Raw genomic sequence first — 17,757 nt, 5'->3', positions numbered from 1 at the left:
CTACCTCACTGGGACTTTGATAATCCACTGAATGAACAGGAGGGAAGGGACAAAGAGAGGAAGCAAGAAAATAAAAGAAAGTATTTTGAAAGATTTCCATACACTGGCAGAAATCTTTTTAAAGCTTGCACTTAAACTTATGCAGCTATGTTTTGGATAATGAAAGGTCTAATTATTTTAGCTGGTAATTGCTGGTATCAAGTTGGCTTAAGGGTATTTGTGTCTTTCTCGATTAGCCTTTTTGCCTTGAGTTATTTGTTTGGCAGTTCTAATGCCAGCTGCATTGTGAAAAGGGAGATATCCAACCCTTTGGACTGGCTGATAATAAGATGCTTTGCATGCAAAGGACTAGGCACTTTTAATTAACTTGCTACAAGAGCCACACATCAACATTTGGAGAGTGAAAAAGGAGGGGGAGAAGAAAACTGAAAGATGGAAGCATTTTATTCTCTTCTGACAAGATTTCTTCTGAAACCTTTAGACAACCTCTCTTTTTCATGAAATCAGAGTTCCAGGATAGCATATTTTGAACAGTTGCCTTAAATGAAATCTGATTCACCCCATTGCCTGCTACATGAACCAGCACAGATAACCAGAGACAGAAGCATAGCTGGAAACCTATTATTCTGCTGCAAAATTTCCTTAATACCATGCCCCAGGATAGTACTTGCTCACTAATTTGAAGAACTTCAGTAAGGTAGTTATAGTTTGGTAGCCAAAGGTGGTTTCTGCTTAACCACGAGGCACAGATGAAGAGAAATACGATCCATAAGAGATAAAAACACTCCCCCAGTGCTTTTTGACTGTGCAGACTACAGAATTTTCTTTTCACATCCTTCTTGAAATAAAATATTGCATTTCGGATAGTTCAAGTACAGACAGAAAGAAAAAAAAAAGTCAGCCAAAATAATTGCACTTGCTTTCCTCTGATTATTTTAGCAGTGACTGTTTTACTCTGGAAAGTACCGCACAACTGGGAAAGGCCAAACTGAATGCTACTGTCATCCTGTCATCAGATTCAGATAAGGTCCTTGTAACTCACCTGTTGGCCAACAGAATATCACTTCAACAATTCTGCAAGAATCCTGCAAGCCCTCCTTATGCTATAGCAAATCTAGATACTCTCTGTACTGTCCCCATTAGGCAAATTCATTGAAGAATGGCCTTCATGAGCTGTAAAATGTTATTCACTTAAAGGATAAAAATAGAAAGTCAGCTGAAGCAGGAGCAGAATTCTGCCCCCTGACGTTTGATAGGTCAAACCGTGTTGATCCATTGACACATAAGCAAAGAAAAAGCTTAGATGAGGAACTCCAGTGGTAGTTCATGTCTTGGAGACAGATTTTTAAGATGGGAAAGCAAGTAATTCTAGGTGCCAGTAAAAGTGTTCAGGATCCACAAAAGAAGGAAAAGACAAAAAGGCATCTGAAAGCCTGAAACTCACACAGTTACCTTTGTCACACCCTTAAAAAACCTCTCAAAGGAAAGGTAAGGTTGACCCTGCACTTACCTACAGGCTACATGTGTATACTTAGGACCCAGGGGGAGTTTTTTGTTTCCTTAAATGTCAGCTAGCAATTTCTCTAGCCTTCACTCAGCAGTCGTATATGATCACATCTTCCTTCATCCCAGTTTTCATCTATATGTACTGAAGGAAAGAAACCGGTACATACAAGGTGGATTGGTCTCTCCTTGTCTATGACACAGAAACACTAAACATCAGCATTGCACAGGCTTGTTATGACGAATCACTCACAAAAGGGATGGGGGCATCTCTCCTCTCAGCCTTCAGGTCATTTTCAAACTTACGTCAAGCTACCAGAAAGACTTTGCATATGGAAACTGTACCCTAAAATTATTGAAAGTGAAAAGAGAGAAGAGCCTGAGCCACAGAAGATGAATATTTTGCAAACATAGTTCTTCCATACAAGAATGTAATCTGAACATATTGCATGCTGGGAAAACAGCTCTTTCAAGCTTTAGACAAAGGTCCTGAATGAAGCATGGATGGCACAATTAATAGAAAAATTAACAGAAAAATCTAAGTTCTTTCACAGCGGAAAAACATTCCGACTACTTGGATCTCCAGTCAGACTCTTCTTGATTAACCTTACAGAGACAATGTCTAAAAACATGTACTATTGATCTAATAAAACAGGAAAAGACATTAAAAGGTAATGTTACAACATGTAAAGACAAGCAAATAAACTAATAACTGAAAGTTAAGAAAAGGAGAATGTACCAAATGCTGAAGAGGAAAGACAAATTTCAGATTTGAACTTCTCTTTTTCCCAACAATACCTGCACAAATTATGTTGCAAAAGAACTGTCAGACTTTGAGGAAAGAAAAGAAATTCAGAAAGGAAAGAGTTAATCAAGCCCCCTCATGTATGGATTTCTACTATTATGAGACTCCCTTGGAAATCTCAGAGGCTGCAACCATGCTGTCAGAAGTGGTATATTAAAAAAAAAAAAAAAAAGCTTAAAAAAGGGGGCAATTTACCAAGGGAAGCTCTTCATTTTCATGGTGTGAACCAATGCAATCTTGGATTGCAATTTGAGGTCAACTGCGCTACATGCTGGCTATTGCAGTTGTAATGACAGTCCTTAAGAAATAGGGATTAGAAAGGGTTGTCTTACCACCACCAGTTGGCCTAATGTCTGTATTTTCTATACTGTTAAGGCTTTTTACCACTACACCACTTGAGAATTATTTTAATTGTAGCATGGGATAAGTCATAAAGCAAACCATTTCAAGCTCTTTGGGAGGAAACCAAAGCTATACTTAGCATTCAGCTCCTCTCCTCTGATCTCTCTAGCACCTCAGGGTGAAAGACTGTTTCAATGCATTTGGCTATTTATTTCAGCTTTCCTCATCTTGCTGACCTCTGGAAGAAAAGCCCTGCTGTTCAGAACACCATGTACTAGCTCCCCCCCCTACACACACCAAAAAAAAAAAAAAAGAAGAAGGGGAAAAAAAAAAAAGCATAGCTTTGTTCATGTCTTGGATCTCCTAAGTATTACTCACATTCACATAACAGAATATTGCTTGAAGCTGGCCTCAAAACAAGAGCAACAAGCACTCTGGTAAATGTCCAAAAAGGCAGTTACACTGCCACTTTTACAAGCACCACGGCATGATTTCCTCAAATTTCTGAGTGGGAAATAAGAACATTTCAAAGTCAAGCAAGCAAATGTCTGTCACATGATCTGCTGGGCCTTCCAGAAGCCAGAGTTTAATTATTAGAATAGAGCAGAGCCAAATTTATGTTTTCACTTATGAGAGATAAGGAAAACCTTCAGTGTGCCCAGTTCTTGCTAAGTATTTTATTATTTCCTTTAAAAACTTAGGACAAAGAAGGCAGCTGAAGTAAAAACCCACTTTTCTTTAAGGAATTTCACAGTATGATTTCAGGACCTCTAATTCTTGGTGTTTTCAAAATGGAAGTCCACAACACACTGATGGGAGACGCAGAAAATCAGTATTGTGTTCATGCACTTGTATTCTTCATTTCATATTCTTCCTTCTCCAGGAATCCTTCTCCAGGCTTTAGCCTAAATGGAGTGTGCTGCATCACTTTGTGGCACCCAGAAACAGGGAATGTAAGCCTGTCTCTGTGGAGTGATCTGTTTTGCATGTGAATGTGCATGTGAAGGGGCAAGTACCAAAGTAGCAAACAGCTGAGCCAGAGGTAAGATTAGTCTCATCTTAATCTTTTTTAAGATAGTGCCCAAACTCAAGCTTTTTTTTTAATGGTGCTTTTGTAATACACTGGTCTCCCTGTCCTGGTGGAGAATTGTAAGAAAACCCATGTCAGTGAAAGACCTGAGATTCATACCAAAATAAGTAGTTTAAGGTAAACATGAAAGGTATTAGAAGTAGTTTCCAGCATTGTCCTTGATTTAGGTCCTGTGGTTAGTAGGGAACACAGAGAATGAAGCTGTCTGAGAAATGTGTTCTTGAAGGCTAGTGTTCAGTTGATGAGCTGACAATTTTTTTGACTACCTATAGGTTTTGAAGTATGTATCATTTTGTCCCAGGGAGAAAACAGTGTCAGGTGCCACCGAAAAAAAAAAAAAAAAAAAAGTTCTGATCTTTCTAAGTGGGCTGGTTTCCTTGTATTAGTACAGTTCTAGCGCTGGATACCAGAAACATTTCTGATGAAAAATAATGTCATTAAAAATCCTGTCAAAATTTGCAGCACATGTAATTCAGATGAATTATTTTAATAGTTCAAGCATTTACCAGTTAAATACAAAAAAAGCTTCATATATAAAATACAGCAAGAAAGAAGTATGTACAATTTGACACTAACATTATAAGAGTTGGAAAGATAGAATAACACTTCACAATGCAAGACATGACCTGGTTGTTCTTTAGACAGTGAACAGGGAGAATTCATAATTAGAACTTACAAATATGATGAATTTTAACTGCAAAAGATAAATCAAATAGTTTTAAATAAAACACACACACACACACACACACACACACACGAAGAAACAGAACATGATGTCTCTCTTTCCACCACACTGAAAACAAACTTGCTAACTACATAACTAGTTTCAGCTGCACTATTTCAAGGCAAAATTCATTTGTGCCCTGAAATTCTTAAACACTTCTTATGGAAAAGCAGTGTTGCCAAAGTGTGCTTGTTGTCCTTGGTACAGGCACAGAGCAAATGGCAGGGCTGAGGATAAATGTCCTCTGCTGACGTAGAAGTAGTGATGCTGAGCAAGAAAAAGAAACAGTTAAGAATTAAGGCATATGTAGGCAGATGAGAAGAGAAGTGATCTATGGTAAAACCAGAAGGAGAAGGACAGTAAGATCTGAACAGAAGCTGCTGAAAAAAAGTCAAGAAAAATTACTGTAAGCTGTAAATCACAGGCAAAGTATGTGCCCTATACTGGCTATATTTCTACCCAAAACTACTCCTTTAAGCTGGGCTGGTTCAACAGTAAGATCGTGGTGCAGAACAGCATCTTTGCAGGCGTCCTTTAAAGGACCTTTGAAAGGACCAGTCCTTTAAAGATCCTTCTGTGAAGTAGCAGCAAGATATTATCAAATGCAAGCTCCAGAGTGCTTGCAAGCTACCTTGACCTGAAATATGTTTCCTGGCAGGCAGCTGTTTCCAGGAGGATGGACATGGAGCTAGGGACTACCAAAACAATCTCACAAAAAAGTACCCCATTTCCACCTAGAGTCCATGCCATAAATCTTTAAGAAGATCTGGAATGATAAGCTCTCAGCACAAAACAAGAAGATAACACGAAAAAAACCTCCCTGGAACAAACTGGTCTTGTACAGAAAAAAGAGTCTGCTTAGCATCTTTGCACTGACACCATTTTTCCTTTCTGAAGTGTCTTGTTGTTCCTTGTTTCCTAAAGGTGGTGTGAACTTCTTTGTCCAGTGATGGATTTTAACCAATATCAGACTCCTACTTGATATATTACTCTACAGCCACTGATTAGAATGTCTTTGCACAGCATTTGCAGGTTCAGTCTCTGATGACTACCTTGTTGACTCTTTGTCACTTATGATATTACAGCATTGCTTATTACAGAAGAGAAGAAAGAGGACATGCATCTTTGTAATACCAATAAAGATTAATCAGGAGAGTAAAAGAAAAAAAGAAAAAAAAATCATGATGCCCATTCAGAACATCTATTCAGGAACAATCTACAATAAATTTGATGTTTTCCACAGATTTGGGGCCACAAAGCAGCCAGCATCTGACTGGCAGTTTGTTATACTGCATTCAGCTCCTCTCGCAGTGCAATGAATAGCATAGCTTTCCTTAATGGCAAATGCTGCAGCTGCCCTCAGAAAGGGCTCAAGCCTACCACTATTTACATCACTCAATCACTCCACCAGTCGAGTATAAATTTTCCATTCATTTTCACAAAGAATCTGTGGCTTGTACTCAGGGCCACAGATGAAGGAAAAATTCTTCTGTACACAACTTGCTGCAATCCATGGGGAATTTAGCAGGGTGTCAATTAGCAGTCCATCTACCAACCACAATTTATGCTCAACCATGGTGACAATTTACACACTCACTATTTCCTAAGGAAAGTAAATAATTACCTTGTTTATACTGGGTTAGTGTTATAAGTGAAAGTCTCTGCTATTTATCAATAATCAATGGAAAGAGATTTGAAAAGAAGTCATATTATAACAAAGAGTTTGTATTCAAATGCTATCAGTAGATACCTAATAGATAATTTGAAATCAAAACACTATTTGTCAAGTTAATGAAGGCAAGAGTTTGGGTTTTTTTTTTTCTCTTTTTTATTATTATTTTGTAGTCAGCATATGATATTTCGTGGTGGACTTTCATGATACAAATGCAGAATGCAGCTCTTGTATTTATTAGAATGAGTACTTCTCATGGGGCTTTAACAGGATTATGCCATCTTTCACAAGACTGTAAACAGAAGAGCAACCAAAGAGGAAATTTTAATCAGCCTTTCCACAAGATTTAATTTTGCTTCTGGGTCAGACTGCTGTTAGTCAGGGATCTGAGTGTGCTTCTACCACAAGTTGAAAAGGAAAAAAAAAAAAACAAATAAACAAAAATAAAAAAGACAGAATAGCCACAGAAGCTAGTTCCAGTCCACATTTTGGGTAAACAAATGTTCAGTCCTTTCCAGAATTAGTGGAACACTTAAACATGTGTTTAATTTTAAGGAAGTGAGCGATCCTTTTAGAACTGATGGGTCTGCTTCAAAAGTACTTTAATATTATGCTAGATTGAGGCTTATGGTTTCCTTCAAAACGCACGTCAGTCTGCTGGACATCTGTTGTACGAAATCTCAGTAATCAGTTCATCACTTCAGTGTTCATTTCTCTCTTACTAATGATTTATAGACAACTAGGTTTAATTATATGACCTACCTATTGCAAGTACAACCCCAATAATTAGTAATTGGTCACCAAAAAATTCATGACCATTTGCAAATGCACATGTAAGTGGCTTACATTTCAGAAACACACTCACCACATCAGAGGTCAATTATATATGAAATTCAAAATTTCTATGAGTATAAATTATCAAGGAATTAGCCCAAGAGTCTCCCATAAATTTGCATCTCCCTCTTGTAAGTGAGAGGAGCATGGCACGAGAAGACATCTCCTGGGTTTTCAAATCCTGTCCCATCCAGAGTACCTTATCTTACAAGTCCCTTCTTAAGGTAAAGCTTAATGATTTTACACTGGAAAAATTTTCATCTTTCCTGTTTTGAAGAGAAAGCTGTTGCAGAAGATACTTTCCCACCACTTAGGAACATCTATCTAATCTCCAGCCTTTATTTATTGGTAGGCCACTTCTATACACGTGCTTTTATGCTACCTTTACCTAGCAAATTTTCCCTTCTGACCATTTACTGCCCTGATATAAGCCAATTTAGCACCAACCACCTCTAAGCCTTTGTTTCGTTAGGCTAAGAAAATCAAAATCTTGTCTCATTTAACTTCTAAGTTGAGGCTCACAACTGTGCTCTGCGTCTGTCCTGTCAGTCTATCTTGTTAATGCTGTCCAGCTTATAAGGCCTGCAGAGAACTTCTCATTAAAGTGAAACCAGTTTATTTTAGACCCTGACCTCATTCTAGAATATTTTATGGTTCTCGTTATTTCTTAAAATGGAAGATGAGACCAGCCAGTTTGATTAGGCAAGACAGAAAATGTGTATCTTAAAGCAAATCTAGAGTTCTGACTTACGAGTCTGTCACAGACTGTAGTGTGTTCAAGCTCTGTGCATTGGTATTGGTATGGATTTATTTAGTGCTAAAAACCAGTGCCTGTAGCCTGTCTGGAAGAAAGAATAGACAGATGTTCTTAAGAAAATAGCACTAGACAACACCTTCCTTCCAAGATCTCTTTTAACAAAGTTACTTTTAATTAAAATTTCTGCTTATTGAAATTCTCTTGTGACTACTTAACAATTGAAACCCATCCTGTTATTCTCTTTCCCAAAGCCACATTGAAAGATAGAAGCATAGGAAAAATGCCTAAGAGCATGAGAAAAAAAAAAAAAAAGGATTGGTGTTTGTCCCTTCTCAGTTAAAAACAAACAAAACAAAGCAAAACAAACAAAACACCTTACATATAATACAGACTGTATCTAGGGTAGTCTACCTTCCACCAGCATATTATAAGACATGTCATGGGGCTCATTGGAATCCCATCAGCATACACATGGCAGATTCAAACAAACTGTGATTAAATTAAAAGTAGAGCGGAAGTGAGAAACTTTTCTTTGTATAGACATTGTAAGACTAGATCTCTGATTGGCTGTGGATAAAAACTCCACATTGTTTGGAAACAGTGGTTTATTACAGGGAATTAAGAAAGTGAATTATTTCATAGAAAGAAGTCCCTTTCCTTACAAGCGCAGCATTTATGGTGTGGACTTTTCCAGTCTAATTATGAGTGTATGGGCATTTATCCTTTTAAAGGAATTGAAAATGTGGTTGTACAAAAGGCAAGTAAAATTTAAGCCATTTTCTATCTCATTAAAAAAAGATAAAGCCATTCTGTAGATTCAGTCTCCTTCTACTAGTGTTATTCGTATCAACAAGGATAAGCTGGGCCTATGGAAGCAGAGCCCAAATTTTAGGTACTCAAGCCGCTTCAAAGTGGTGCACTGTCACTACAATGCAGAGGAAAAAGCTATTGCTGATAAAAGGGGGTAGGTAAAAGACGTATCAAAAATCAACCAACGTGTTGGCTGTGTGATGCTGTTAAAAGTGAAATGTGGGCAAGCAAAGCTGATCAATGCATTTCAGACATTTCTCAAGCTTTCCTGTGCTGCTCTTTGACATTGCAACAGGGACACAACTTTCTGTCCATGACCGCTCTTGTAGACCTTGACAGGTTTTCATTGAGAAAGACTGTCATGAAGAAAGTTGCTCCTTCTGATTTCATTGATATTACAATGCTTTCCTAACCATAAAAATTTGGACTTTATTTTAAATACCTCATATACCATTCAGAACAGGACTACATAGTAGAACACAAATGTTTGAAAATAAAGAAATTCTCCCAAAACCTCACAAAACCAGACCTGATTAGAGTCAGAACTGAACAGAACACAGTCCAAACCATGTTCCGTCCAAAATGAGGCCATAGCTGGTAGATGTCACTAGGTTATTAGCTAGTAGGTGTCACTAAGTTATTACAGAAGTGGCAACAGTTCAGAATCAGCATACCATTGCAAACAGTAATGTACAATATAGCAGAAAAAGTGGTGGAAGAGAAAAAGCCCTCAGAGCAGGTAATCCTTAGTATTATATATACCATCCTTCAGACTGTGTTAATTAGAAACAATTCCTGCAGCAGAAATATATTTTTAGAACTGCTGAGGACAGCAGTTGCTCGATACTCAAATTAATTCTGACTGCCACTTTTTAAGAGTAACAGCAAGTACAGAGGTAGACATTTCCCTAGAGATAGCCATGGGGAACAAACTGTTAAAAGTAGGAAATATAGGCCTTTCAAATTCATGGATCCCTTGGGCTTAGTCTAATTGACAACATGATATTGTTTACAAGCTTTGGGATCTCACAGTAATGTCAGTCACTATTTCTCCCCCCCCCCATCACCACCATTAATTGGGTATCAATAGAAACAATGTTTTTATAAAAATCTGACATCTGCAAAGTCTGAAACTCTGTTTAAACTGAAAGTCATTAACACCAGGACTTCACAGAGAACTGTCACATCCCAGAGCTCCTGCTTGCTGAGACTGTAAATTCTCTTTGTGATTTCCATTATTTCTAAAGTTACTCATCCATTATAAATAACGTTTGATGACCTCAAAGTGAATGTGTTGCTGAATTAGTCTGCCATCCCTAAGCTACTTGATCTGTGCTCAAGATGATGGATGGTGTCATTAGAACCCACAAAATGAACTGAAACCTTGTTGGCATTCCCCATCCCTCACATTAATAAGATGATTCTTCAAGATGAGTATGAGACAAGCATCTACAGCATGGGCATATATACATATATATGTGTGCATGTGCATGTACACATATCTGTAAGCAGTAATATGGCTTTGGTCTGTGCTCAGCTATGATCTTAGCCTAGACAAACAGTCTTCTCTATTAAACAGTTCTTTTCACTAGCTTTGGAAGATCCAACTTTGCAGCAGATCTGTAAATCAGTGGTATTGAGCCACAGACAAAGAGTGGAGCAGGGTCACTGGCAAAACAGCTACTTCTTCAAAACAGTAGATCCAGTCACCTGAACAGGTTCTCTGTCAATTTTAAGAGATGGATATATGTGTGGGAGGGGGTGGGCTATAGCCCAGCTGATATAGCCACAGGATGGGGGTCGTGGTGTCTGTGTGGGGGGGAGTTCTGCATTAATGCATAAGATATTTGTATGAATAATCCAAGTCTCTTAAAGGTGTCAGGAGACAAAACAATAGAGTACAGCAGTTTTTCCAAAGACACATTGTCTGAGAAAACATGCCAAGATTAAGACTTCCAGACATCTCTTTCTAAAGGATTTTCCCCCAAAAAAGGAATATTCCTGGGGTGACCAAGGTCCCAAAATGGGTCCTAGTAGCCCAAAGAGTTATTAAATCACAAGGCAAACAGAAGGGTAATTCCTGCTGGATTCACCAGCAGTTAGGTACCTCAGCACTTAGGGAAATCTGACCTTCACATGTTAGACAAAAATTTTAGTGGTTTTCCCCCACCTGAGCTTCCTTTTCCATACTAATTAACCCACTTCCCTATATATGAAATCTTAGGATTTCAAATGCTTTTAATATATGGGCTGAGAGAATTTATCAAACAAGATTTAACACTTCACTTTACTCATTCCCCTGCCATTTTAAAATTGTTTTCATCTTGGATTAAAATGGAGGACAATCAATAAGAATTTACTCATGAAAAAGTCTGTCATCTTTAGTTTTTAAGTTAAAACTATTTTATTTTATATCGAAAATCAGACTGTAAATTGATTTAACAAACCTCACTCTCTTTAAGGATGAGATGAGAAGAAAGTGTTCTCAGTGATCCCCTCAGTTCAAGCATTGGTTAGAGATTTGTTTTCTCTCCTTTGCTGACAAAATAACTTGCCTGATCTAATCATTAAGAATGATACTTGGCTGTCAATGCTAGAGTTTGACTTTTAGTCAAATTTACCCAGAATAATCTACAAGTTTAGCAATAATAACTCTGTAAATAGAGATGACTGATATTGAAACCAAATTACTCTTCCAGGGGCAAGGGAGAAGGAAAAAAAAAAAAAGAAAAGAACCAAAAGAACAAACCCCAAAAGCGACCAACTCTAAAACCCCAACGATTTAGCATTACTTTCAGTGAACATGAAGGACTCTTAATAGGTCTTCCCCAGGATCTGCTGCTGATCAATGATACATATTGCCAGAGTTTCTGTATGTCCTCTTTTCCTTACTGTGTTTTGGCAGAAATTCATTAAAAATGATCAGCTCTTATAATGATGGCTGCATCAGCTACTTCATGTTTTATGGCTTTTGCAGGTATTACATGGGAAATTTGAAGGAAATCTGTTTTACAGAATCTCATTTACGCATTACAGTCCAGAAGTGTGATTTTCCTTCTATCCTACACTTTGAGAATTCATTTATAATGATGATAGATGCAAACTCTGCTCTTTTGTGGTTAGATAGTATTTTTCCTCCTTGAGCCAATAACTGTTTCTTACAGTCATGCATTGGGTAATTAGGAAACCATAAATTAAGTTGACGTAAAAGGTTTTTGTCAGCCTTATTCCCTACATTTCTTAAGTTGGAGTACTACTCTTCACAAAAAAAAGCTCCACACAATCAGGATTGAACATCTGGGCACCAGACAAGGTTGGGTGCCGCGGAAATTTGGTGTGGCATCCTCTCTAGCTAGCTGCTGCTCCAATCAGAAATTAGCTCTACAGTAGTAAACTCAGAAAGGAACACATGCACATCCTTCAAACTCACCGTCTAACATTATACCTCGAAACACAACTGAAAGTGGGTCTGAACTATGTTATATATGGGGAAGGAAGGAGAGCTGGCAAGAACAGAAAGAAACACGTGTCCCTACCTTCCCTTACCCTGTCTGTAGCTCTGGGTGAAAAATGCAATGATGACCTCTTTATATTATTCATATTAAAAAGAAAAGAAAACAAAACAAAACAAAAAAAACACAGGTTGGGTTCCTAGAAGTGATATTAGCATTAGTCATGCTAAAGTTTCTCTCCCTTTGCTGGTGCAACAACAATACTGGTTTACCCAGCACCACTTTGGCAGGCAGAAGCCCCTGTCGCTGCATTCCAAATTTCCCCTGCTAGTTTTCAACAGCTGTCAACAGCTTCAATTCTCTAAGTGGTATGAAAAGAAAATTCTTAAATTGAAGAGACAGATTTGAATAAACAGCCTGAGATAGACTTGGCTTCTTAAACCACTAGATAATTCTGTACAACACATGAGGAGAAAATGATGATATCTCCTTCATAGCAGGAGTCTTGTGATTTTTTTTTTTTTCCTCTGCATGGAAAATGCCAGCATGATGTTACAAAGTAAAAGCAGTATTAAGGAGCTGCATTCTGAGCAACATTTTCCTAAAAATTTGGGAGAGTGAATAAACTGCAGGGCCTAAATACAGAAAAGCAGACTAAAGCCCGCCTAACTCAACTTTTCACTGACCTGTACAGAGCATCTCATATATCCAGTTACACCTTTGAGAAAGAACCTTCTTGGGTTAGTTTTTAGATGTACAGCAAGAACTTTACAATTTGTCAACAGGAAAGTAAATGGAAATCATAACAAGCCAGAACACAAAGGTACTTGAAGCAACAAAATTCACTGTTTTCTTTCTAGGTGTCTGAGCTTCCTTGCATTATGTTATACATGGTCTAGACACTGCAGCAGGCTGTGTCTCTTTATTTGTTGGGGAGGGTAAGGACTGGAAATACTGTTTGTTTGGGGTTTGTTTGTTTGTTTTTTTGTTTGTTTTTACACAAATAAGTGTTGCTACAGGCCAAGACGCTTAGGGTCTTCTGTTATTCTGTGAGTCCCACCACAGCAGTGTAGAAGTTCTAGACAGGTGTGTTAGAGGGTACCTTCTTACTTAGTTCCTATACTGACAGGCTAAATAATGCCTTTCCCACTGTAATGCTTGTGATTAGCCTGAATAAGCAATACTGTTGATTGAACAGATATTTCTGTAATGGGAGAATGCTATATATCAATAATCAATTTGTACACTGACAACATACAGGATGCAGTTATACTATACTAAGATACTATAAAGCCTTGAATTTGGAGTATCAGAAATAGCAGCTGCCAGTTGCATGAATCTCCTACAGGCCCCCAAAACAACAAGATCAGATGCGGATTAGACTCAGTAGGGTTTCCTATCTCTATTTTACCTTCCTAAAGGGGATTTTTTTTTGCTGAGAAAAGGTATACAATTTGATGAAAAAGCCTAGGCTAAACTGAGATAAAAGATGAGTTTGAAGTCCCTTTAATTCTAAAACTTTTTCTGAATAGGTCATTCAGAGAAGAGGCGAAACCCAAGTAAGATGTGAACAGGCTCATTTGGAAGGAAGTGTTCTGATGAGTTTGATAAATATTCTGTGTATTTTTCCTCTGGTCTGTCCATGAAAGTTGATTACACCAGCCTGAGGAAACAAAGAGGGATGGAAAATGGGAGGAAAATATAGTTTGTATGATAAGGCTGTAAAAATGTTACCGAGGCTATCAATCATTGTCACATAAAGCAGTCACTTGTGTCTGAAGAACAGCAGCACTTTAATTTCAGCTACATCATCTTCGCTCAGACTCCCAGTAGACTTCATGTTTTTTTTCCCAGAAGAGGCAAGGTTTTCCCTGCAATTCTGTGAGGCACTAATTAGCAGGTCTTGAAACACTTCCTTCAAGGTGAAAGTATAATAAAAGAGTAATTATGTCTGCTGTCACACTGATGTACATGGAAGCCAAGTCATAGGCCTGAATATCAGTCCTGAAATTCAGCTTCACAGGTCAATCAAACTCAAGAACTTTATGGTTTCCGTGCTGCATTAGTGTCTTATCTCACCAGTATACTCCACCTGGAATAGTACCCAGGCCCTAACTTTACCATGTGATTGTATCCAACTCAATATGATGGGTCATATAAATGCTATTAATTAATACATAAATGCGGATGATAAAAATAGGTGGATCTGGAGCTCATTGTCTCACATCAGTCCTGACAAAATGTATTAAAAGCCTAGTACAAGTAATTTTTTTTGTCTTTTTTTCTTCACGTATAAGAAGCCTCTACAAACATAATCACTACCTATGTTTCTGCAGTGCTCTTATATTTTTGAGACAGAGAATTAAAAAATATGTTTATAGCTGGGTAAACACCAGCAAAAACACCACAGATCTAAAACCAAAACACAGTTTCTTTTACATGAGATGCATTAAAGCCACAGATCGGGATCTGATTCTGAGGAGTTCAGCACAGAAGGATAATTTAACACATTCACACATATACCTGAAAAATGCTTTTGAAAAGGGGACAGCTGAAGCAACTATGCACTAACAGGAAGATTAGAAGTAGACTGCCTGTCTAAACAATTACTAAGGTGTAATACTTCAATATAAAGATTACTCTGCAGAATTCATACTCTGCTTGGGAACAGTTACTGGAGTTGTAACCCAGAAGCCCCCTTTCACAGCAGGACACCCAGGAGAAGTGGTGGACAATATGAGGAGGACCTCCAGACACTGTGCTGAAGCAGCAGAGACATATTCTGTTGTGTTAATTTAATGCAACATCTTAAAATGAAGTAGTCATTTGCTGGGTGAGTTAGTTCATTGCTGCATTGGGCTGTCACTGGTAATGCAGAAAGATTATTCCAGTTTAGTTTTATCCTTGAAAATGTATGACTAGTTCCTTACCACAACAAACAAACAAAAACCCCCAAACCCTAAAAGCACCCCCCTAGAACAAAGGGAAAAAAAAAGAAAATCTTCACCCTTTCACATGGTCTAAGCATGCAAACGAAAAAGGCCAGTCTCAGCTCCAGAAATATCATTATGTGTTTTGGGGTTCTCTAGAAGCCGTTTTTAACTCTCATTTAGCAAGCTCTTCATTTCACTAGCCACTGTTAGAAAAGACAGTGTATCCAAGACTTATTCCTTTAGCTACTGCAGTTGTCAGTGCTTTGTACATTATTTTTTATATGAACACAATAAGAAATTTGGGACAATAAGAAATTGGTCGTTGCATTACATTATATCCTTGTAGATCTGGACTTCACATTTTTAGCACTGTATAAAATGCCACTTCTGTTTTGTAGGTCATTACAACATCTATTAAACCTAGGTGCCAAACTCATGGTGAGGGCTACACAGGCAAAAATACAGAAACCTCACAGTTTTTGGCACACCATCTCTTCTATGGTTCATCATGCATCTTTTTTGGTGCCAACAGCTATTAAGATTGGCAGAACAAACATGGGATGATCACATTTCCAGATCATTGTCCACAGCTGTAGAAGACTAGCTGAGAGTCTTATTCTGTCACCTTCTTCACCTTTTTTCTCTTTCATGGAAAGAAGAAAAAGAAGTGGCAGCTCATGCTCTGACAGTAAATTTGTCTGGGTGGGAAACTAGTCCCAGTTTTGCACGGATCTTTTTTCTTCACTGTTTTACATAATAACCAGGGGGACCAAGAGTCTCTTCTATGTCTATCTAAGTGTATGTTTATCCAATGCACAAATCAATACATGGCGTCCTCATAGGTTTTAAGTGAGTAGGTGCCATGAGAAAAGCTTTAGCCTCAGATTCCCAAAATAACTACATTTGTTCAGTTTTCTAGCTTGTGAGCTATGAAGTATAACTTTCTAATCTTTAACTATAGTTACTGCTTCACTGATGGGAGTTAATTTTGTCTAATGTCCAAGTGTTTTGGGTTTTTTTTTTCCCCTCTCTCTCCTAGTAAGAACATTTGCATTATTTGGGCATTCATATAGAGCATGGACTTTAAAGTATGCAGTAAAAACATACTAGAAGTCTTTGCACTGTCATTGGGACTAGACTCCACAAGGAAAGAATGACAAAAATTGGAAGTCACTTTGTTTCTCACATTATCAATGCTGCTGGTGAATACAGTCTGCAGATAAAGTGACAAAATTGCTAATATTGATTATCTTCAGAGCACCCAAAATGAATCGTGTGTCTTATATTTTGTTCAAAGTTTCTATAGGAGCTATGGGTGGCCCACCAGCCTCAGCACTTTGACCCCTCTTTGCTCCACACATGAAGCCGTAAGAGTGGCTTCAAGGTATGTGCTACAAAACTGGACTCCCAAGACTTATTAAATCAGAGCTGACCCTCAAAGCACAAATTCACATCTGGAAAAAGAGAAGCATTTAGGACATGACAAATGTAGTACCACATCATGCCAAATATATCAAAACACTAAGGTGAAAAGATGGAATATGAAGAGAGGTAATATTATTTTCTATAACTTTTACACCACTAGCAATCATGCTGCAAAAATATTACCACTATTCTGGTATTAGAATAAAGGGTATTATGAAGGTTTATTAGCAGATAGTGTTGCAAAACTGGAAAACATTCTGAGGGTATTTTGTAGCTGAAAAGTTTGTCTTATAGACATGAAGTAATTTGTAATAAGTGAACATATCACATGTGTGAAAGTCATTCTGACATCCAGTGAAGAATCCATTCAGCCACTTCTGAAAGGTAGTAAGGTATCACAGTATCACAGAAGAGTTGAAACTGTAAAGGACCTCTGGAGATCATCTGGCCCAACCCCCCAGCTCAAGCAGGGTCACCTAGAGGTTGCCCAGGACCATGACCAGTTAGTCTTTGAATATTTCCAAGGACGGAAACTCCACAGTCTCTCTGGGCAACCTGTTCCAGTGTCAGCCATCCTCACAGTGAAGAAATGTTTTCTTGTGTTCAAGTGGAATTTCCTTTTTTTCAGTTTGTGTCCATAGTCTCTCATCCTGCCACTGTGTACCACAGAGAAGACTCTGCCTCCATCTTCTTTATACCCTTGTATCAGGTATTTATACACACTGATAAGATCACTACCTCCAAGCCTTCTCTTCTCTAGCCTTAACAGTCACAGCTCTCTCAGCCTTTCCTCATATGTCAGATGCTCCTGTCCCTTTGCCATCTTTGTGATCCTTTGCTGGAACCCTGAACTGGGGAGTCCAGCCCTGGAAACAGAACACCAGATATGGTCTCACCGGTGCTGAGGAATTGGGAAGGATCACCTCCCTTGGTCTGCTGGCAATGCTCTTCCTCATGCAGCCCAGGAGACTGTTGGCCTTCTTTTCTGCAAGAGCTCATTGCTGGGTCATGGTCAACTTAATGTCCATCAGGAACTCCAGAGCCTTCTCTGCAAAGCTTCTTCCTAGCTCATCAGTCCTCAGCCTGTATTGTTGCAAGGGGTTAACCCACCCCAGGTGCAGGACTCTGCACTTCCCTGTGTTGAACTTCATGAGGTTCCTCTCTGCCCGTTTCTCCAGCCTGTCAAGGTCTCTCTGAACAACAGCACAGGCATCTGGTGCATCAGTCCCTCCTTCCAGTTTTGTATCATAGCAAAGTTGCTGAGGGTGCCTTGGGTCCCATCATCCAACTCAATAATGAAGATGTTAAACAATTTTGGCCCAAGTACTGAATCCTGGAAGGGGTGCCACTAGGGATTTTCCTCCAGCTGGACTTCATGCCACTGATGACAGTCCCCTGAGCCCACCAGTT

The sequence above is a fragment of the Apteryx mantelli genome, chromosome Z (assembly GCF_036417845.1).
Source record: "Apteryx mantelli isolate bAptMan1 chromosome Z, bAptMan1.hap1, whole genome shotgun sequence".
NCBI lineage: Eukaryota > Metazoa > Chordata > Aves > Apterygiformes > Apterygidae > Apteryx > Apteryx mantelli.
The sequence above is the reverse complement of the archived record's forward strand: the minus strand, read 5'-3'. Positions refer to the sequence as shown.